Source organism: Acanthochromis polyacanthus, chromosome 1 (assembly GCF_021347895.1).
Source record: "Acanthochromis polyacanthus isolate Apoly-LR-REF ecotype Palm Island chromosome 1, KAUST_Apoly_ChrSc, whole genome shotgun sequence".
Lineage (NCBI taxonomy): Eukaryota > Metazoa > Chordata > Actinopteri > Pomacentridae > Acanthochromis > Acanthochromis polyacanthus.
This window is the reverse complement of record NC_067113.1, coordinates 9,653,496-9,675,158: the sequence shown is the minus strand read 5'-3', so window position 1 is coordinate 9,675,158 and position 21,663 is coordinate 9,653,496. Positions and strand designations below refer to the sequence as shown.

General features: G+C 41.9%; 1 protein-coding gene across 1 annotated transcript in view; it reads left to right on the top strand.

Moving 5' to 3' along the window:
- The first annotated feature begins 1,274 nt into the window (after positions 1-1,274).
- The window catches only part of LOC110951688 (disheveled-associated activator of morphogenesis 2), a 115,189-nt gene continuing 94,800 nt past the window's right edge, over positions 1,275-21,663 (top strand). The window contains 1 exon segment of the mRNA XM_051945971.1: positions 1,275-1,476. The gene's annotated coding sequence lies outside the window, so the exon portion shown is untranslated.

Genomic DNA, 21,663 nt, shown 5'->3' with positions numbered 1-21,663 from the left:
TATTCCTCTAAAAGTGCATTGGTGGTATAGTTTTCCCACAGGGAGCCTTTAATGGCACTGCAGTAACACTGGTGTTTTGCTATTTATTGCAAGTAACGAAAATGATCCTTCAGACTTAATGAGGTGAAACTGGGCTGATATCACAGGAACTTTACAGCAGTCATGGTCACCTCATCTCCAGCACACACACATGCATACAGTTCAAAGGTTTGGGTTCAAACAGACAATTTCATGTTTTCCACAAGAACTCACACTTTTATTCATGTGCTAACGTAACTGCACAAGGGTTTTCTAATCATCAACAAGAAAAGCACTCAGAGAGCACAGTACTCCTCCAAGGCTGCTCATTCCCCTGGCAATGATGCAGAAATCTTTAACAAACCCATGGATCCAGACTATAAGCCATGTCACTGCCAAAATCTAATCACTTGGTCCTTGCGTCATTTCTGACCTTCCCTGAAAATTTCATCCAAATCCGTTTGTCTGTTTTTGAATAATGTTGATAACAGACGGACAAATGCATGCTGATCGTCACATAACTGCACCATGTTCCTTGGAGAAGCAGTTAGCCTTTCAACATCATTAGCTAACACAATGTAGAACACAGGAGTGATGGTTGCTGGAAATGTTCCTCTGTACCCCTATGGAGATATTCCATTAAAAATCAGCCATTCCCAGCTAGAATAGTCATTTACCACATTAACAATGTCTACACTGGATTTATTCATTTGATGTTATTTGATGTTGTCATTGACAAAAAACGCTTCCCTTTCAAAAAATAAGGACATTTCCAAGTGACCCCAAACTTTTTGAACAGTGGTGTAGAAACCAGAGATTCTGGTCATTCTGCAGAAACAAAAATGAAAAAGGCAATTTTAGTTTGAAGGTATTTTTTAATAATAAAACTGCATTATTGGAAAAAGAAAGCCTAGGGGTGTACTGGCAACCCTGACCGATGTCAATCCATCAAACAGAGGACCTGAACAACTGAACTTTAAGAATGCTATCTGTAAGGCCTTAAACACTGAAACATCTCAGCATCACACAAAGATTCTGAAAGTGATCCAGTCCTCTAATCAAACTACCTGCACCACTCATCACTGGCTTGGTCGACTAATCAAGAACTACAATATTACAATCAACATGTTTCACTTCATGTATTTAGATTTTAGTTCTATAAAATATAGAGTTATTTTTTAATGACTACGCAGCACACTCACAGACAGACAGACAGACAGACAGATGGAGTGCGGTGGCTTTAAGAGGGGAGGCGTGGTGCTGCTGTTTTGACCGACTTGTCAGTCCTTCTCTCTCCACTATCATCCAGCTGAATGAACAGCCTCGTACAGTGAACAGGGCAGCGGTTCTCTGTTTGTCAGACCGCTGGGACACATTTTCTCTCACATTTGCCTGCTGACAGCTACAAGGGATTATTTTTACCGACCTCTGACTGTTTCTCCGCAACGAATCTGGAAGGTAAGTTTGTCATTTCTGTGCAGATCAGGAGCAGCTGATGGTTTGGAGTGAAGCGGCTGGAAGGCGTCAGTAAACAGGAGAGGACAGAAAGGAGAATGTTTCAGTGTGGACCGTTTATCGTTTTAGAATAGAAATGGAAACCTCTCTGCTGCTGTTGGAGGTGGAAATGAGCTCTGTCCTACTGCTCTGCTCAACATGTCAATGAAGGTCCAGCACCTGATTTATCTGAAGGCTGCTGCTGCTGCTCGTTTGCTGCATTCATGTTAAAGGCTTAAAAAAGACTAATGCTTTAACATTCCCATCACTTATGACACGTTATCGCCCGCCATTTGGTGCAGGTTGCTTCATTTATATTCAGTTTTGCGCATGTCAGTCTGCTTCCGCCGTTTTTTGCAGATTTCTTGCACCGATATGGTGATTTTGGGCTGTTAATGCGGACGGGTGTTCCTCCGATGGACTGATGTGAGCCTTCATATGATGCTCAATGCATTTGACCTCAATATTATCCGGCTGTACGTTCATTCACTGGGTTGAACGGACACTCGGGAGTTCCTTTGATCGTCCATAGAGGGCGCTGCGCCTCCTCAGCTGCTGTGTCATCCATGGCTGCTGCACCCACTGCAAAGAGATCCATAACAAATATGATGTGCACTGATAATTCTCAGCACTAGGATCTCAAATCAAGAGGAAGGTTGTTGTTTTATTTAGTTATTTTTCTAGTTTTTCCATTTTTTATGCCAAAGGAAGTATGTTGCATGAGGGGTTTGCACTTCCATCCATCCATAATTCTGTAGACCTACAGATCTTCATTAGGGTTATGGGGGCTGGAGTCTATCCCAGCTGACTGAGGGTGAAGGCAGGGGACACCTGGACAGGTAACAGTCTATCACAGGGCTACACATAGAGACAAACAGTCACACTCACATCCACACCTGGGTCAATCTATAATTGAGGGACTTTTGAAGTCCATGGGATAAATATTTAAAAAATGTTTTTATGTTCATTATGATCATATCTTTACAAATTTCATAATTATTTATTATGGAAACATTCACTGATCAATAAAAAACGACTGGATATCACGAAAATGTCAACTAAATAACCGTCCAAATTTAATAACAACCACCTTCTAATTAGCTAAACAATAATGAAATGAGCGGATTCAGAGATTACTTTTTATTAAGTTGAGATAATCAGGACAGATATATATTTTTTGGCAATATATCACATTTTATATGGAAAATAGCAAATTTTATCTGTGTCCGAGAAATCACTTCCCACTAAGTTCCCCGTTACAAAACCACCTCTCCAGGAAGTGTGTTTATTCCAGATCACATGACCTGCTCCACATGATGTCATTTTCTCCTGAAGAAAAGACTGGCCAGACTCCAAGGCTTTCTGAGTTATTTAATATAAAGTAGTCAACAGGTTTACTACAATATCTTTAGAAATAAATTTCAAGTTCAAATTTACTTAATTGTGTATATAATATTTAGAAGAATCTTTCTTTTAAAATGTCATGTGGTGTTTGGTCATAGGCGGCCATGTTGGTTTTAGGCCTGAAAACAGCAAAAATGTCAACTATGATACAAAAAGTCCCAAAATTATATATTGACCCACCTATGGACAATTTAGAATCACAAATTAACCTCAGCATGTTTTTGGACTGTGGGAGGAAGCCGGATTACCTAGTGCTAACCACCAAGCCACTGGAGTTTGCACTTAATTTGCCATATTTAATAAATTAAGTTGAATAAGAAGGAGGAGTTTTGTCGCCCCTATTTAGAATATTATTTTCTTGCTTGCATTAAGTTCTTCCTGCCCGGCCTCAGCTCTGATCGATACTTCTTACAGTGGACAGTAAGTCCCATTCTACTGAGCTAATTTTGGCTTCAGGAACTTTTCAGGTTCTGTTTTACATCCAGACGTCAACACGTCAAAATATTTCTTTCGGAAACAGAAAACGGCTGCCTCCTCACAACTTGGCTGTCTAAATATCAGAAATGAATGTGGACAGTCCTGATTGATGAAGATTTTTACTGAGTCCTTCACATTGTTCATAAAACAATCAGCATTTTTAATGAGCAGAAATAAGGTAGATGCTTGCACCCTGAAGGGCATCCATAGCTCCTAAAGCCCGCACTGCCTGACAGTTTATAGGATGGGAAGTCATCAAGAGCTGTTTAATCCAACTTAACATCTGGCACTGATGCGGCGTTGGGTCCTCTTGGCCAGTGGTGGCGGCTTTACAAGCGCAGCACCATGGTAAGCCCAAAATGATCCCCTCCTCCTCACCCACACAGCTTTGCCTAAGGAGTTCTTAGCATTTGCTACATTCCTTCTACCGGATCAAGACTGTGCTGCTCGGAAGCATCAAGTAAAGCCACAGTGATCCTCAACTGTCTGGCTGTAGTTCAGACAAATAAGAAAAAAGAGAATTTAAAAAAAGACTATTATGGTGAAGGGATTTGAATGGATTATGGCATAGAAATTACATTTTAATCATGCTTACCCATCGAGTAAGTGGCTTGCAGGATTTGTCCATTTAAGGCTGCTGAAGGAATTTTGAACAATACACATGCTTTACAGCATCAATAGGCTGCCCACTGAACCCACAGACTTGTGCTAATGGATGTCAGTGATGGATGGATTTATTGAAAAGCTCTGCTCTATTGCCAGCTATCTCTAAGCGGAACTGCAATCCACTGAGCTTTTAATACACCTAAAGCTTTTCATAGGTTCAGCTTCAAGCATATAAAATTTCACATACCAAACACTTATATTTGTCTGTTTACACTCAAGTCTGGCTACAGAAGCTGTTCAGCAATGTGCTTGGAGTATTTTTAGGCCCACTGTTTTGACTATTGTGCATAATCCTTGTCCAGCTACCTGTGTGTTTTCAGAGAGGAGGGATGGAAGAAAAACACATCTAACATCCAAGAGTAACAGAGCCACTGGGTTGAGGAGTTGTGCTTCTGGCTGCGCCCCTGCTGACTGAGCAGAGGCTGCAGGACTACTGCTTGTGCGTGTTTGTTTCTGTGGGCGGAAGGATGAGTGGAAGCTCAGCTCATAGTGGTTGTGTGCGTTTTTAGCAGGTAGCGTAGCGGCCACACATGGTTTCGGGGTGTTCCAGGTCTGAGCTGCTCTGCCGCAAGGGAAAGACAGGACCATTGTTCCCGACCAGCAGCTGATTCAGAGGTTTACTCACTTCTAACAGGGCCAGATGTTTTGGTTGGCAACTGCTACTGCCCGTCGGGGCTGTAAGGTGAGAATCTGATGTGGCAGACGTGATAGGGCAGGAGCTAAGCCAGGCTGGGAGCATGTATTCAGTCCAGGGAGGGCATGTTGCTTCGTTTTTCTCTTGCCAGTGTTGTAAACACACATCTGTAGCCTATAAAATGATTTGTCACATGCGTCCAAATATACATTGCATGTGGTCCAAATAAAACTTTTAATAAATCAGAATGCAATAAATACAGATCATCACATCATCCAGGAAGCACTGACACCGTGTGCTGCAGCACTCGCACCCTTACAGTTCATCAACAAGCATTCCAAGTCAATGGCTTTGTCCTAGTCTCGCCTCGTAAAACTTGTGCCCTAAAAGTTGCCAGCAGCTGGCCTTTCTTCTCCTTCTTCACTCTTCACTCATCACTTCCACACTGAGCGGCCACAGTGCACGCATACGGCCGTGTGCCAGCGTCTGATTCAGCCCGCTCTTCTCTTTGTGTGGTGGATAGGCAGGCAGCATGCTGGCTTACTGTATCTGTGCAGAGTTTCTGGCGCAGCGCGAAGAAGTCTGGGAGTAATTAGCTGTGAGGGTATAATCCTATACCAGACACAGTGTTGCGTCTGTTGTTCCCCCTCCCTTCTGTTTCCCAGTCACAAGTGGCTCTTAGCCCCCCTCCTTACCTTTTACTAGTGCTGTTATTTGTGAGTACATGTGAAAAATGTTAAGCTGGTTTCATTCAGAATTGCTTTTGCAGCAGGGGGCAAGCATAGTCCAACGACATGAACGTATTTACACTTCCCATCATATGAAGTGCCAAATCTCTGAAGAGAAAAAGTCAGATGGACTTTTTTTTTTTTTGAACAGTACAGCCGTATATGTGCCCAGAAGCACCCTAAAACCTGTGCAAGGCTGTTTGGAGACGCATCCAGTGCCTGCACAATAATGATCAATTATTATAAATGAACTTGGATCATAAATAAGCATGGAAACATGAAGATAGATAAATGCAAAGTTCTTAAAAGCTGAATGTTATATTCCTTTTCTGTCTCATTTTAAATCAGACATACTTGAAGAGTAGATGTCAGTTTCTGTGCCTGTGTGTTGGGGGGACTTGGACACATTTGTTCAGCAGGTCCTGACTACAGAGGCTTGGTGTGCAGGGCTTGCTGATGGGTGGTGGCAACAGGCTCTGGTCTGTTTCTCCTGTACAGTGATGAGGCTGTTCTGTGCTGTGAAGAACTTTAATTCAAGAGCAACTGCAGCGTAGCAGGAATGCTCGGGTACGTCAGAGACCCTTGGCATCAGATCAGCATTGGGGTTACCCAACTATAAAGGAGAGCTATGATATGATCTTAATGTACATCTACTGGTATCTCACATCAGTAATTTACTTTCTCTTTCTGTTCTTTGCGTCATTCCTGTGTCATAGTCTACTTATTGTGGTGAAGTGAGGGCACTACTGTATCAAACTGTTCGCCCTCATTATTTGCAATAACCAACTTGGGTCCATGTGTCATATCTCTCCTTTGAAGGAGGAAACCTCCATGTCCAGTGGGATCTATTAAACAAAACAGTGCAGGACATATTTTTCTGCCTTGTGCTGTTCTTCCCCCTCGTTTTTCCTCCTCCTCCGCAAAGTTTCCCTATAGTCTAATTTCCTGCCATTCTTACCACATACACCAACCTGCTCCAGCTGTAAAAAGGAGTTACACAATCATGTGGTTAATTAAAATCTCACTTATAAAATGTAGAATACACACCTCAAGTTGTCTTCTTCTGCACATTGAGCCATGGTTTGCTTTTGTGCACTAGCACGGCTGTATTGTTTTTGGAAACCGTAGCTTGCTGCCTTGACAACCTGATTAGCCTTGCATGTTTCCACTAGTGGGATAAATTAAAGACAATCACAGCCTGTGTTTCACTATACATTGTTCTGATTCCACAGAGTGGAGTTTGTGGCCACAATAAAAGTGGTGTTTTACATGATAGTTGGATGATTAGTTCTTCAATCATATCATGGCTAAATGCATAGGGAGCAGGTGCTCACGTTAGATTGCCTCTTTAATGTCTGGAAGAATTATTTCCCCATGAGTGGAAGTGATTTAGCACTGGGGGTAATGGAGGTTGAGAATATCCTAGTGTTTCTTCACTTCTTGACAGCTCCCTCCCCCAGATACCCTTCCCCTACTTGGTCCCAACCTCAATCCCCTTTACCCTCTGGCCTCCTTCACCCCTCAGACATCTAACTCAATGCAGTGCTTGTTTTGGTCCACTGTCTCCATGTAGTCACAGGCAATTGGCTCCCGTCAAAATAGGCTGCAAGAAGGCGGGTTGAGACTCGGGCATTCAAACCCTTTGCTCTTGCCCCTTACACTTGGCTAATATTACCCTGAGCTACCGAGAAAAGGCCAAGATAGGTTTTGTCAGTAGATGGAGGGAAAAGAAGGGAGGGGAGTCCACTTGGGACCTGTGCACGTGCTACCTCACTGAGCACAAAGCAGTTCTTTCACTTGGGATCTCGCGCACATATGGAATCATTTATCAAACCTCCAGTGCGTCAGCCCCACTGTATTCTCGTGGCTGCAGGTTTCCCCTTACCTCTGCAGCTCAGACTCACTGTACCTCTAAAATCATGTCAAACACCTGGAGATCTTCCTCCACTGATCTCCTTGAAAATCCTTAGTGGTAAACCATGCATGCACTGTGATGCACGCTCATTTAAATACGCATAACATTTCTCAGATGTTGTTTGATCTTGTGGTCAGTTTACACCAAGAATCGCCTATGTCGCTTTGCATTAAGTTCAATAAAACTTTGAGCATGGAACAGTTCGGATTCACTGCAGTTGTCAGCTTTTATAGGACGATTCCACTCATCTAAACTTGCGTCAAGGTCTGCACTTAGAAGAGTTAGCCTGCCTTTTCTTGAATTAATTAATATGAGCACCAAATTATAGGAGCACTACTTAAACAGTAACACAATGCCAGCGTGACATCATCTTCAAGGACTGGCTTCTAAACTGCACAGCTGGGTGTAGATAACGGAGCAGCCTGGATGTTTATTTTTTCCCCTTCTGCATTCCAGCTTCTTATTTATAATGGCTATGATATCCAGCTCTGGGGGCTACTTCTATAAAAGGAAGTTTGAAGACTTTTGCCGTCCTACTAGGAAGGAGGCTTGCATGCCACATTTTCTCAAGATGTAACCTTTAGATTTTCTGTAGAAAGACATCAATCACACCACAAAAGAATGGTGAATTTGACTTTTGTCAAAATCAGAAAGATGGATGATTGCAGACTTGATGATGCGGTATCCAAACACAAAGCTGTCATCTCCCTCATTGGAGCTCAGGTTTTGTATCATCCTCAGGTATCCTCAGTAGCTTTAAGGTTCTGAACGTTCGTATAGAGTTCTTACTTTCTCTCCGCTCTATATACTCAAATCTGCAGTGATTGTAAAAAAGAGGCTGTGTGAAATGGCCGTAATAAATGCAGTTCTTTGTATCAGAGGTCAGACTTATGATTTTGTTGAGAATAGACTCCATGCATAGTTAAAAGTGGTGATAGGTGACCTTTAACCTGTGACCTTCTCCAGCTGCTTGGCTGGCCTTCTAGGAAATAGATGTTGTTTACAAAGACTGTGCCATTATGTGCTTTAGATATAATTATCTTGACATGTTGGCTTGGGTAGCTAATGACATTAAATGAGTCTGCTGCTTTTTTTTCCTGCCTAACCTTTCAGTTCCAGCTCCTTCTTCAAAATGTGTATATTCTCTGCTTGTAAACTGAGCAGATCCGGTTCCTCATTACCAAACGGACAATCGCCTCAGAATTTTCATCTTAGATTGTTGGTTCCCATGTTCAAATCCTCCCTAAATTAGCCTATATTTCTCAACATTAACAATCCAGATGTCCTCAGTGGCCTGACACCCTAGTTAATGCGTAGCAGATGGTATTTGTAGCGGTGGATTGTGCTTAAAACAGATTACCTTAATGAGGTCATTTACCAATGAACTGTGTGGGTTTGGCCAAATCATCTGGTGGAGGCCCATACCAGGCCTGCAGGCTTCTAAAATGTACTTAAGGTTACTTACAGGTTCAAGATTGTTGGACAGTTGAGTCCTTACATGGATCACTGAATATCCCTTACAAAACAGTGTTTGTCTGTAGAGTGCATTCACCTTGGGGCTCCTCACAAGAGATATGGCCTCGTATGTTCTTTGGGTTGTGTTATTGTAACTATCAGATCTTCTCCTCATTCCCTCCCTCCCTCCGTCTCCTTGGTGGACAAGGGTCCTTTTCGCTGGCCTGTGCGGCTCTGTTTGTGTTTGATTGTGGGAAAATTTCTCAACTGTCCGTGAGAGTCCCCCGCTCTCTAGACCGGCTTTTCCCTCGGGGGTCCTCCATGCTTGGACACACTGAACCCCACCACTGCTCTGGACAGCAGCCCCTAGTGGTCACAGAATTCACATGCCCTGTTTTTAAAGTTCCAAACCACTTCTCAAACTGTTTGTATGAATCCTCTTCTATAACCATCAGACTGACTAAAGAGTTTATCCTTTCAGGTGAGGGATCCTTTATGGGCTTTCCAGGACAGTGATTAAAAAGAAACCAATAAATTCCTTCAGATGGGGACTGAGATGGAGACGTGGATCTTGATGTGACACAGAGTTTTGAGAATGGGCCAGGCTGTGGCAGGTTTACTTTGGCTACCCATGCTGAATATGTTCTGGCTCCAAGGTTGGATATTAAAGCTGAGATATGTAAAGTTTATAACTTGGGTTTGCAGTTTTGTTAATGAGACAGGTTCTGGTTCTTGTACAGTGTATGTCATTTGGCTGAGGAAATTACTTCATTAAGCTAAGTTTGTGACTTTGTATGTTTAGTTTGTGAATTTCAGTTTTCCTGCAGTGCTTTCAGTTGCCACTGGCAATGATTTGTTTTTTATTTGGCATTTTATTTTCGCGTCTCTTTCATGGAATTCCCCTGAACTGCAGATTTTGTGTCTTCAGTTCTTACAAATAAATTTCCACAATGGCTTGCTTGTGTTGTGTGTGTGACTCTATACTGACCAATCAATAACTACCTTGTAATTTTAAGATAAGACAGGCTGTGTGGTAGCCAAGCCTTCCACATCAATCCTCAATTCAATTTAATGTAATTCACTTTACTGGAGTGACAAAAATGTTTTATTGAAGTTCTCTAAGGCTGTAGCATCAGAACAAGATTTAAGATGGAGATGCGTCCCAATCACCCATCTTGATTTTTCCCTCTAATCCATCATAATACTCTTGTCGTATGCTCACCTGCAGGATCTGGAAGCTGTACAGCCATAAATTGTTTGACCTGATTAAGAAAAGATGTTGTGTCAGTCCAAACCTCTTCACTGATCTCACTTCGTTTTAACCCAAAGGCCATTACTAAACAGTAAAGCATTTTATAAGCTCAACACCATCATATTTCTTGCTCAGAGTTTTGGATTACTAAATTTGGCCTCTATATCTTCCCAGGCATTTCTTTCCAATCATGTAATGTCTTTATGGTGCACTTCAAAGCTCTTCAGTAGAAGAGAAAGCTGTGACAGGCATTTTTACTGGGCTCTACAGGCTTTCTCCCAGGCCCTAATGCATCATGTGAGCTAACTGCCATCTTATTTTGTTTGAGCTCTGAGATGGATGAGATGCAGTTAAGGATCCAGAAACGGTTCTGTCTTTTTGCTATCGTGTAACTGAACAGACAAACACCGTCCGAACAGTGGACCTAAGCCACGGATCCTTCATCCCTGGCAAGTTCTTTTCAAAAACCCTTTTCGCCAAGTGACAAACCGCGTGGTTGGCAACAACTAAAGCATTCAGAGGTTGAATGAATAAGGTTCTGTCTCTGGAGAGGCTTGTTGAAATGGGGCCTTTTTGCTTTTATCCCTCCGGAGAGCAGATTGATCTCGCACAGGTTTGCACTGGCACTGCACTTCAAATGGACTGTTGAAAGCAAGGCGTTTATTTGTGCTGTGTTATAAACTGTGTCCTTTTCCCAGATTTAAGATTCTGTGGGTGTTCTCCATCATCTGAAAGCACTACCAAGCCATCCCCTGTTCCCGCTACTTTTGTTGTTCTTACATTCACCTGTAACACTAACCCTAACTTTGCCACTCGGCCTGTTCTGTGGGGTTTTCCATGTGTGCACCATAACTGACAAACGGCTCCTCTTCTCATCTGCGGTCCCAGATCAATACTGATGAAAAACACAGGTACTCATGTAGTTTCTAGGATGTCTTTCCTTTTTTTAATTTAATACTTCTGCAGATGGAGGGGAAGCCTTTAAAAACAGATGTCATCCTCCTCTGATATACACTCCCTCGTGGTAAATATCACATGTGGACATCAGGTGACCCTCTTTGTGCTGTTCTCTTGGTTACTAAGATACTGAACCCCCCTTATCCTCCTCCTCTTCTTCCGCCTTTGCATCGTGCAGCAACCTCTCATGGCAGTGTGCTGTTTTTCTTCTCCATCCACTTGTATAAACCAGGAGACTATCTGCCATCAGCATTCAGGAAGTGTGGGGGTAAACAAACCACTGGAGCCAATAGGAGAAACTCAAATGACCCGAGCAGGTCCTAGCAACAGTGCAGAGGAGGTTATTTTTGGGGCTGTATCCATGTGCTTAGTATTTAGAAGGGGTTGTTCGTATTTGTTTATGTGTTAGGGTTTACCCGTTCATGCACTTGTTAAATTACACGGGTTGGAAAAATGAAGCTGGGCTCAGCTTCCTTTCATTTCAGGCATCATCACTGACTACCACACACCATATGACGCAACTTCTTTCCAGTTCTTACACTGACCAGTCAGTCATTAAGTGTGCATCCCCTCCCGTGCTTGAAGTGGTTTTAAGTAGCTCCCTCCTAATGTGTTGTTGGCAGTTGTTGCCGTGCCCAGTTTTCCTAGTACGGACGTCATTTACTGGGGTGGCCTGGGACTGAACAATTAATCGATTTTAAATCAAAACTGGGATTTGAACAAGGCCATTAGTAAATTCCAAAGGCTGCATTTTAGAATGTACAATATACAGCACATCTAACTGAAGGTTTAAACCAGAGGTGTCAAACTCATTCCACTTTCCGCCCAATTTAACCTCCACTGGGCTGGACCAGGAAAATGTGACCATCATAACATATAAATAAAGAAAAATAAGCTAAATTTCAACAACATTATGCCTCAGTTTATCATTTACACATTACAACTTCCAGATCACAAAATGTCTACAAAGATACAAAACATTTAGTCATCTGGAACTGAACGATATAGTATTTTACTTTATGATCAAAATGAAAGAAGACAAAATATTACAAAAATGAGACAACAAATGACATAAGCGAGAAACAAAATGAGACAAACTACACGAAACAAAACAAAAAAAGAGAAAGTATTAGTCAGAAAAGTAACAGAGCGCCAAAAAAATGGACAAACAGACGCAAGACAAAACAAAGACGAAAACGATACATAAAACAATGAATAAAGCAAAACACAAGATGACAAAAAGGACAAACAACACAAATGAGACAAAAGGAAACTCAAAAATGATGAACAAACCAATAAGAACACGAGACAGATGACTAAAGACAAAAAAACAACAAAGGGAAGACAAAATATTACAAAAATAAGACACAAAACAACAGTGAACAATCTAGTATTTTATTTTATGATCACAACAACTTGTCATGGTCTAGAAATTATTTTAAATTTATAGTTTTACAAATTTACGATCTGCAGTTTAATGTCTTCTCTGTAATTTTTATACTTTACAAAGTCGTCCCGCGGGCTGGATTGGATCCTCTGGCAGGCTGGTTTTGGTCTGCGGGCCGCATGTTTGACACCCCTGGTTTAAATGGTTGTCAGTGGTTTTACGATTCATGTCATCCTCCTCGTGTACCAGTCACGCTCACCAAGCAAACACTGCTCAGGGCCTCTATGTACACACCCACTAACAACATACACACGATACCCTGAGAAAATGTTGCACTCCTGGTGTAGAAAAATGTTCACCACTGGGCTACAGGTAATGATGCACCATTTAGTGCCCAAAAAATAAAAGCATTTTGGTGGTACGGGAGCATTTCTGATGACAGATGTGCAACAAACGAATGTATTGTGGACGTATATCTGCCAGCTATATGGCACATGTCGGGCCAAAAAGTCAAGCTAGCAGTTAATATTTTTATGGTGTCTCTTGTGGTAAAGCTCTGTCACGTTTAAAAACGATTACACACTGAATATTGAATTGAAGTTTGGCTTTGAAAACTCAAATCGCAATATCTGTCATAAAATCAGATATTTTCCCCAAATAGTTCAGCCGTAGTGCTGCCTGTTGCTTTTTTAAGATCATTTCCAAACAGTGTTTCTGTGGGAGAAAAAATGACCTAGAAGCTCTGCAAAATTTGTGTCTGTGTGCACATGTGTGCTGAAAGGTACATCCTGTCAGCAATGGAGTGATGGAGAGATAACCCATAAGCCAGCACTCACTGTGCCAAACCATCTGACTCGCTCAGGCACACACTGAATGCAGGCCTGAATTAAAGCTACTGGAGGCTGATATATTTTCTCTCTGTGCCTCTCTCCCAACGGTTTAGCTGCGCTGCCCATTTTCATGTAGTATCGCAGCCTGTAATATTTCTTCAGGCAGGGATCCATCTAGAAAATGGCTTCTTAAAGTCCCGTCCTCCTCCATCGTCACAGTTCAGCCCCCGCGGTGTAGTGTGAGCAGACTGAAAGATATTGTGATCATCAGAGGGGGAGATGAAGGTGAAATGGGGGAGGAGTGGGGGTCAGTGATGCTACCAGACAGTGAACCGTGTCCTTGACCACATCTACGAGGATTGATGCTGGCAGTGGGGGTGTGGATTACAGGTATTAGTGAGACAAACTGGACCCTGGGTGCAGACATGAATGCTGCTCTGCACACGTCCCTGCTCCCCCAACCCCCCACCTCCACCCTGCTGCGCTGACAAGCAAAATCCCTTTAAATGCACAATTAACTACCAGAGTGATCGGGGCTATTACAATGGAACAGAGATCAGCTTTAATATGGAAGGAGGACGGATGGGATTTTTGTTTATTGTACTGAGAGTTTAGTGGCTGTGGGATACCAAGAGCCAGAGGGAGCAATATTTTGGACAGATGTTGAGCTGTGCTTTTCACTTCTTAGGCCTTGATGAAATATTGCTAGAATAACAACTCAAATCCAATTAGTCAATGAGAATTAAATGAGATTTTCCAATAGACTTGGTGGGGGTTTGGGTTTTGGACTTCCCAGTAAGTCAATTCAAGCTCTAAGCACCTACCCACCAGTGAGTTATTGCCATGATTGTGAGCAATCCATAGTACAAGGAGAGCTGCAAACATGCAGTTGCAGCTTTAAACTTACAGAAGAAAGCATGAGGGGATTAAAAATAGCATTTTCTGAGAATTATTTTGTTTTAGAAGTCACTTTTTTTTTTTAAATTTCCTCTAAAACTGCTTCCTCTCTCTCTCTCTCACTGTTTCCCTTCCTTGGATCACTACTGCTCTTGTGCTGCTCCCTGATTTGCTGCCAGGTTGCCTTGGCGACAGGCCGCAGTACATAAACCGGCCGATGTTTGGGGAACGCAGCGCTGCGAGGCAGGAAATCTTGTGCATTCTTTATCTCTTACCCCTTGGATGGCGCTCCCGTGGTCCTCAGTAGGGAGCAGGAGCCACATAGGCAAAGAGAGACCTTTTTTTTCTTCCCATTTTCCACCTTTTTTTAGCCAGAAATCCAAAATCTTTGAGATCTGAACAACGCACACTCCTTTCGCACATACTGGGGAGAGAATTAAAGAAACATTTGTGTGGAAGGCAGTAATAATGAGTGGTATTACAATTGCAACATTTAAATTTTCTTAATGCAGGCTAAATTTTGCAAGTCTCATGCCACACAAGTCTGGAGTGAATGCTGAGTGGCCTCACATTTTCCATATCTATTATATGCATGCATACTCGTACTTAGCATGCGTGAACGAACACACACGCCCTACCCGTCATGACCTTGGTTTCCTGACATTCCATCCAAGAGCCTGAGGAAAAGGAAAGGTAGTTGGTCTGGCCCAAGAAATAGAATGGAGGGAAGAAGCCCTGCTGGGATTTGTTTGTGTGTCGCATACGTTTGGACACACACACTGAGTTACACTGTAGTTGACAAAATACTAAAACAGGCACTGCTCATAAATCTGTCTGATGCTTTTGGCTACTGGCCAATGCTGTGCATTGCATTTCCCAGACTTGTCTACTTTTTTGAATAAAAAAAACATCAAATGGTATATCAGTTGTCAGTACTTTTACTGTAGTGTATTTTTGGCCATGGTATTCGACAGTTGCAGACACCTCTCCAGCTCGGCTTCCTTTTTTCACCGTTGTTTCCGGTAAAACTAGAAGGCCAGGCCAAAGCTGAGTAAGCCGTCTCAGCTGCCCGACAGTGCCACTCAAACAGCAGGCTGTTGACAGATGAGGAGTGTGGAGCTGCTGTTGAGTCCTTTTCGCTTTCCTCCCATCGATCTGCTGCCTTCTCCCTTTCATCTCATTCTCAATCAATGCTCATGATTATTGAAATGCCTGCTCTGGACTGCGTTGAAAAGGTCGCTGAGTTCTGTCTCGTATCACAGCCTGCATCTCAGAGGACAAACCAATCGTCTGTGTGTGCCACAGTGACCGTTGTGGTCGTAATAATGCCGGTTCTCGCTGCTGTCGTGCTGCCGTGGGAGAAAAATAGAAAAGTCAGACTTATTGTTCTATGAAGGAAACTAAGATGCAGGGAGAGGAAAAGCTGGAGGAAAAAAATGCTGACCCACATTTCTGTTGCAGCGTGCAATGGGACAACAATTCAGGCCGACCTGAGCATTTAACTTAAATGGCTTGTAATCGGAACAATGTGTGTTGATTGTACGCCGCCAGTGCAGATGTGATTAACCCAGATCTGTGCTACGAGGGTCAAGGTTTTTCAGAGCAGGGTTTGATCCTGTGGAGGCCAGCGAACACGACAACTGCTCATTGTGTGACGACTGTTATTCGCTTAGAACCTGCACTCATATTTCTCCAACACTATTCATTCATTTTTAAGGCATGTGTAAGGAAACATCTGAACTGCATTTAAATAAATAGCCTGTAGTGGCAGAAGGATCCCTGTAGTTACGAGTTCAATGATGCTGGATGCTACACATGGCTGGAGTTAGAAGGTCCCTGAGGAAGCACTGCTCATTCAGTTTAGAAAATGTTGTATTTATGAGTCCTCCTGTTAAAACCTTTGGATTTTTTGGCACTCCTTAAGGCTCCTTGAGTCCATATGGTGTGGAATATATAAGAACTAGTTCATACCAAGTGTCATTTGACCACGTGTGAAAGTAGAAGTGTTTACAGGTGTTCTGATCGGCTACGAGTATATGTGGGGCAAAAAATGTCTCATCCTAAAAAATCCTCTTGCATATTTTGCTAAGGTTTTTCCTTGAAGGCATTTGTAGTTTTGCATGAGGACGCTCACACAAAAAGTGATAAAAAGGAGTTGCCTGAAGAATGAAACATAAGAGCTCTTGTCCTGCCAACTTTCACACAAAAAATGGCTTAGCATGAATAATTTCCAAGAAAAAACTGGAGAACTTCGGGTGTTCTAAAACTTTTGACCAGCAGTGTAATGAATAATCAGTTGCATTTGAACTTTCTCACTGACAGACTGCCTCTATTCAGATGATTAAAAGAACTACACTGCAAAAACTCAAAATCTTACCAAGTCTATTTGTCTTATTTTTAGTCAAAATCTCCCATCCCACTTGATTTAAGATAAATTCACTCAACAAGTGACATTTCAGTAAGATGGAGGGACTTGTTTTAAGACAATACATCTGAAATATCTTAAGTCAAACAATCTTGAAATCATTTTGTTTTAACCCTCATGTTGTCCTAAAGTTAATTAATTAAATGTAATTAATTAAAATACATTTCACAGTGAAAACTTCCACATTTTCAAAATATTTGGGGAAATTTTTGAACATTTTTTGATGGGGAAAAAAAGAAATGTTAAAAACATGTTTCTTTAAGAACATTCGCTGGATTTTGGTTGATTTTTTTTTTCCTGAATGTTCTTAAAGAAAATATTAGACGTTTTACTCATATATATGGAATCGCTTTAGATATTTTTAGGATTTTTATTTTGGAAGATTTTTATTTTTTTTTGAAAATATTTACTGTTTTCATTTATTTTTTTATTTGTATTTCTTGACAAATTTGGGGATTTTTTTAAAAATAAAACTCTGTAAGGAATTTTATTCCTTAAGATTTTGCAATTTTTTCTAAATTTGGGAAATTTTTGCAGAATTTTTGGATTTTTTCAGACAAGGCAACACTATTTTAGTGCCTTAAATGAAGACAACAGGAGGGTTATTACACCTAAGCTGGATAATTCTGGTAAAATAAAGCTTAAAATAAGTTTTCCCAGCTAATTTTAAGATCACAGTATTCTAAATGTCACATCTTATTTCAAGAAATCTTACCAAGCCATTTTTCACTTGTTCTATTGGCAGATTTTTTCACTTATTTCAAGGTAAAAGTTCTTTGAAATCAGTTTTTTGGTCTTGTTTTGAGAGGGGCATTTTTCCAGTGTACACATTTCTGTCTGTCTCAATGTGCTTGAACTTTTTAAGCAGCAACCAGAGTCAGTTTCAGATTTAAAAAAAAAAAAAAAGGAGGAATGAATGGAATCAATGGGAAGTCCTGATCAGTTCGTCAATACACACTCGTGTGTTGTTCATACCAGAGTGGTCAGATGATGAGCACTATCATTGCCTCACTCTGCATTCTTAGGAGGGAGAGTCCTGTTTGTTAGCTTGATTTCACAAGCGTTGTGGGTGTTTGGGTGTGTGTTTGTGTACACTTTTAGCAGCAGAAAATGAATCAGCATGCAGCACTGGCCTGTCCGTGTGTCACTGAGAAGCCAGATGGATTTCAGGGGCACGTGCTGGTAGTAGTGTGTCTGCCGCTCCAGGAGCCTGCCCTGGGCTCAGCTGGCTTTAATCAACACCATCATTTACCCCTCTTGCTGGTAATCGGCACACAATAGACCCCCTCAGCAACAACCCCCTCCACCTCTGCTGTCTCAGCCCTCCTCTGCACAGCATGGTGCTGCACTATGTATTTATATTGTCTCTCTTGCACACACAGCAGTGAGAAGATACATATGTGTGCTCTCATTTACAGCAGCTCATTCACTAGATCTCTTGTTCGTCCGCACACTTGCACAGCCTGTAAAACACAAAAAAACAAAAACGTGTAGCCTGTTAAGATTTCAGTTTGTTAAACTTAAAGGACAAGAATAACAATAACAAGAACAATTTTAGAGGGTGCAGTCCTCCTTCAAGGCTGTTCATTCCCTCATATGTCAGAAATGCAGCATTTATTTATTAGTTATTGATGATCAGAAATCACAGCAACATAGAATGTGTCCATTTAATATAGATGAACCCAAACACAAAACAACCTTGCGCTGAGCACAGGCGTGTGTTCTGCATGTGTACGTTATGTATGGATACCGAATCACGTGACCTAAATATGTAGTGAGTGGCGGGAATTGATGGGACTCAGAAACACCCCCCCCCAATTTAATCAGTTGTTCCTTGGGTCATTTCTGACGGATAAGTCCTGATAAGTCCTCAGTGGTGAATTAGTAGTAGGATCACAATCATGTGATCATCAGCAGGCAGCTGATGTAGTGTTCACTTGTTGTCATGGTTACAGTGACGGCGTGACGCTATCTCACAATGATACAGAAATCTTTAACAAATTTGTGGATCCAGACTATAAGCTGCATCACTGCCAAAATCAAATCACTTGGTCTTTGTGTCATTTCTGACCTTCCCTGAAAATTTCATCCAAATCCGTCTGTCTGTCTGTTTTTGAGGAATGTTACAGACAGACAGACCAATGCTGATTGTCACAAAACTCCACTGTGTTCCTTGGTGAAGTAGTAAAAATTGATGTAAATCATCAGCTGTGAACAAAAATACACATGAAAATTAGGAGCAGTTTTGTGATTAAAAAAAAAAAAAAAACCCCAACCCATTTGGGATAAAAAAAAAAAAAAAAGGTGTTTTTGATGTAGAAGAAGATGCTGGAGTTTGTCAGACAGGTTCAACAGCTGAGGAACCGTCGTTCTTAAGTGTGAGGTAGGAAGAGTCTTCAGGCTCCTGCTTTAGGATATCTGTTGACCCACTAGCTGGTAGAGGGAAGTCTGTCCTACTTGACATTCTGGATGCAGGCTATGAAGGACTTTAAAAAGTAAGAAGTAAGTCAGTATAGGGTCTTTAAAATCAGTTTAATGTGTTCACTTTGTCTTTGTTATGAGGGGATTTATGTGATTTAGTGTACCTCGGACTTACTCTCTTAGAGTTGGCCATTAGTTGAAGTAAAATTGCATCAAATATGTGCTCATTTAATGGAAAGTAAATGTAAAGATGAGTTCTCCCAGTACTGTCAGCAGGTAATTTTGCACAACTAAAGTGTAGTGACAGTTTGGGTACAAACAGTACAGACAACCGTGGTGACTTTCTTCCACATTTGAATAACTTGGAAACTTTTTCAAACCTCTTTGATTGTCTACCCGTTCATGTTTCTTGCCCTATCAGTTGTGTTCAGCAAACAAATGGCCAACCCTACTGCTATTATGGTCCAGCTTACATGTGCTATCTGAAGGCATTTTACAGTCAGAATGTCCAGTGCGGTGGCAGATGTGAAGATTGCAGCCACAGTTTCTCTTTGTGACATAGCTGGGAAAGAATGGAGTGACAAATGAAGATTGGATTCTTATCAATTTAGCTTGGGTGTAATCTCCACTCACTTGGTTTGTGTACATTTATGCCTGATGGCTTCCTGCAGACAGAGCTGCTTATCAGCTAAAGCACCAGGATGGCCCTGATCCCGCCCTGAAACTATGCATCTCGAGCATCCTTACTCTCAGTATGTTCCTATGTTGACCCAGCGGACAGCAGTAGCATCCACGTGACGGCGCGCTGCAGGATCTCTTTTAGGGAACCCCTTCTCAGCAGGGGAACAGGATGCTGCAAAGGGTTACTTAATTTGGGTGGCTATAGTAAATCAGTGTAGTAACATGTCTGACCCTTCCCACCCTGTAAGAGGCAGCTGGACAGACAGACGGACTGTTTGCCTGGATGGAACATGAGGCATGTGTGTTTGAGTGATGCTGCAGGGTCAAAGGTCGGCTGGTATTTGGTGTGTTTAGTGTTCTGCTTGGATATATTGCATAGCTGTGCGGTAAATCCTGTAAATACGTTGCATAATCTTTAGTTTTTGCCTCATCCGTCCATAAATGTGGCTTCAGGTGTTCTGTTTTCTGAGATTCAGTGGTCTGTTTCATTCTTAAACTTGCTGCCAGTTTATGAGTTTTTATTTTTACCGCATTAAGATGTGATAAGTAGTGTATTTGTGTTAGGGTGAACAGTGGCGCAGAACAGACTGTTCTAGCTGACTGTAGAGATAAACAGGAAGTGTTTGTTATTATTCTGACATCCCTGGAGAATTCAGAAGATAGTTTCACTGCAACACCCAGCTAGGTCATCATTCCAAGCATTAAAAATGCTAAGAAAGAGACACAGAGGCATTAACAGAAGGTTTAAAAGATGACTGTTTGTCATTTGTTCTCTGCAGTGTAGCTCAGAGTAAACTGTGGGTCTAGCTGTGTTTGTTGGACCCATTATGGTCAGTCCAGACCAAAGGGTTTGAGAGCAAAATTGGTGGGCTATTTTTAGGCAATCCACTTCCTCTGGTTTGTGATAAAATCTTTTGAGAGACGATCGAACTTTTTTTTGTGACATTGGCTTCAAAAGTTTGGTCAGTTGTTGCTGTCACAGCATTATGCAAATGCATAATTACAACTGTGTTTGTTTTCTTTTGATTATTTCTGCACGTTATAGCACAAGCTAACCATCACAACTCCTGGAGCACAGCAGATTCCTGGCTAATTAAAATGTGGAGTTTCAGTTTCTTTGAAGCTTGAACCTGCAATTCTACAGTGGTGAAGGACTAGTGCGTCCACATCACTGAGCCCTGAGTTTGAGGTAGCGTGACCTTGGCTGTTCAGACAGCAGTCTGTGTTCAAAGAGCTCTCCACCCACAACCAGAGGTCAAGGGTCAAGATAAAGGGCAAAAGGCCAGAGATGCAGACACACACCTGTTCACAGGGGGCCTCCGCTAGCAGATGTTTTCCTGGAGAGTGTGTGTGTGTGTGTGTGTGTGTGTGTGTGTGTGTGTGTGTGTGTGTGTGTGTGTGTGTGTGTGTGTGTGTGTGTGTGTGTGTGTGTGTGTGTGTGTGTGTGTGTGTGTGTGTGTGTGTGTGTGTGTGTGTGTGTGTGTGTGTGTGTGTGTGTGTGTGTGTGTGTGTGTGTGTGTGTGTGTGTGTGTGTGTGTGTGTGTGTGTGTGTGTGTGTGTGTTATGGACTGGAGGCACCTCCTGTGACTCCTGAACTGGACTAAACATTTTAACTGCCTTTCTCAGACATGCTCCACCATACATGGGCCTGTGCAATGCTTTTGAGGGAAATAGAAGTCTGATTTATGTTGTTTTGAATGGACTCTAAGAAGGGACATTATTGCACCTGGAACAGCTCAGGTGGACTCTTTGGTTCAGTCTGTGGTCAGCAAAGAAGGAACGCATTCTGAAAAGTCTGTTCAAAGAAGATTGGTACTTTTTTTTTTTTTTTTTTTAACTGGCAGGATAAGAAATGGTGATAAATTGTAATGTCAGTCATGCAGCTGAAGTTTGAGCTTGGTGGAGAAAAGTCCCCATGTTGCCAATATAAAAGCAACTGGAATATATTAACCTTGCTTTTGAATGGGAGCATCTGGAAAAAGAGCAAGTGCTTTCTTTTCACTTTTACCATCAGTCTTTTTT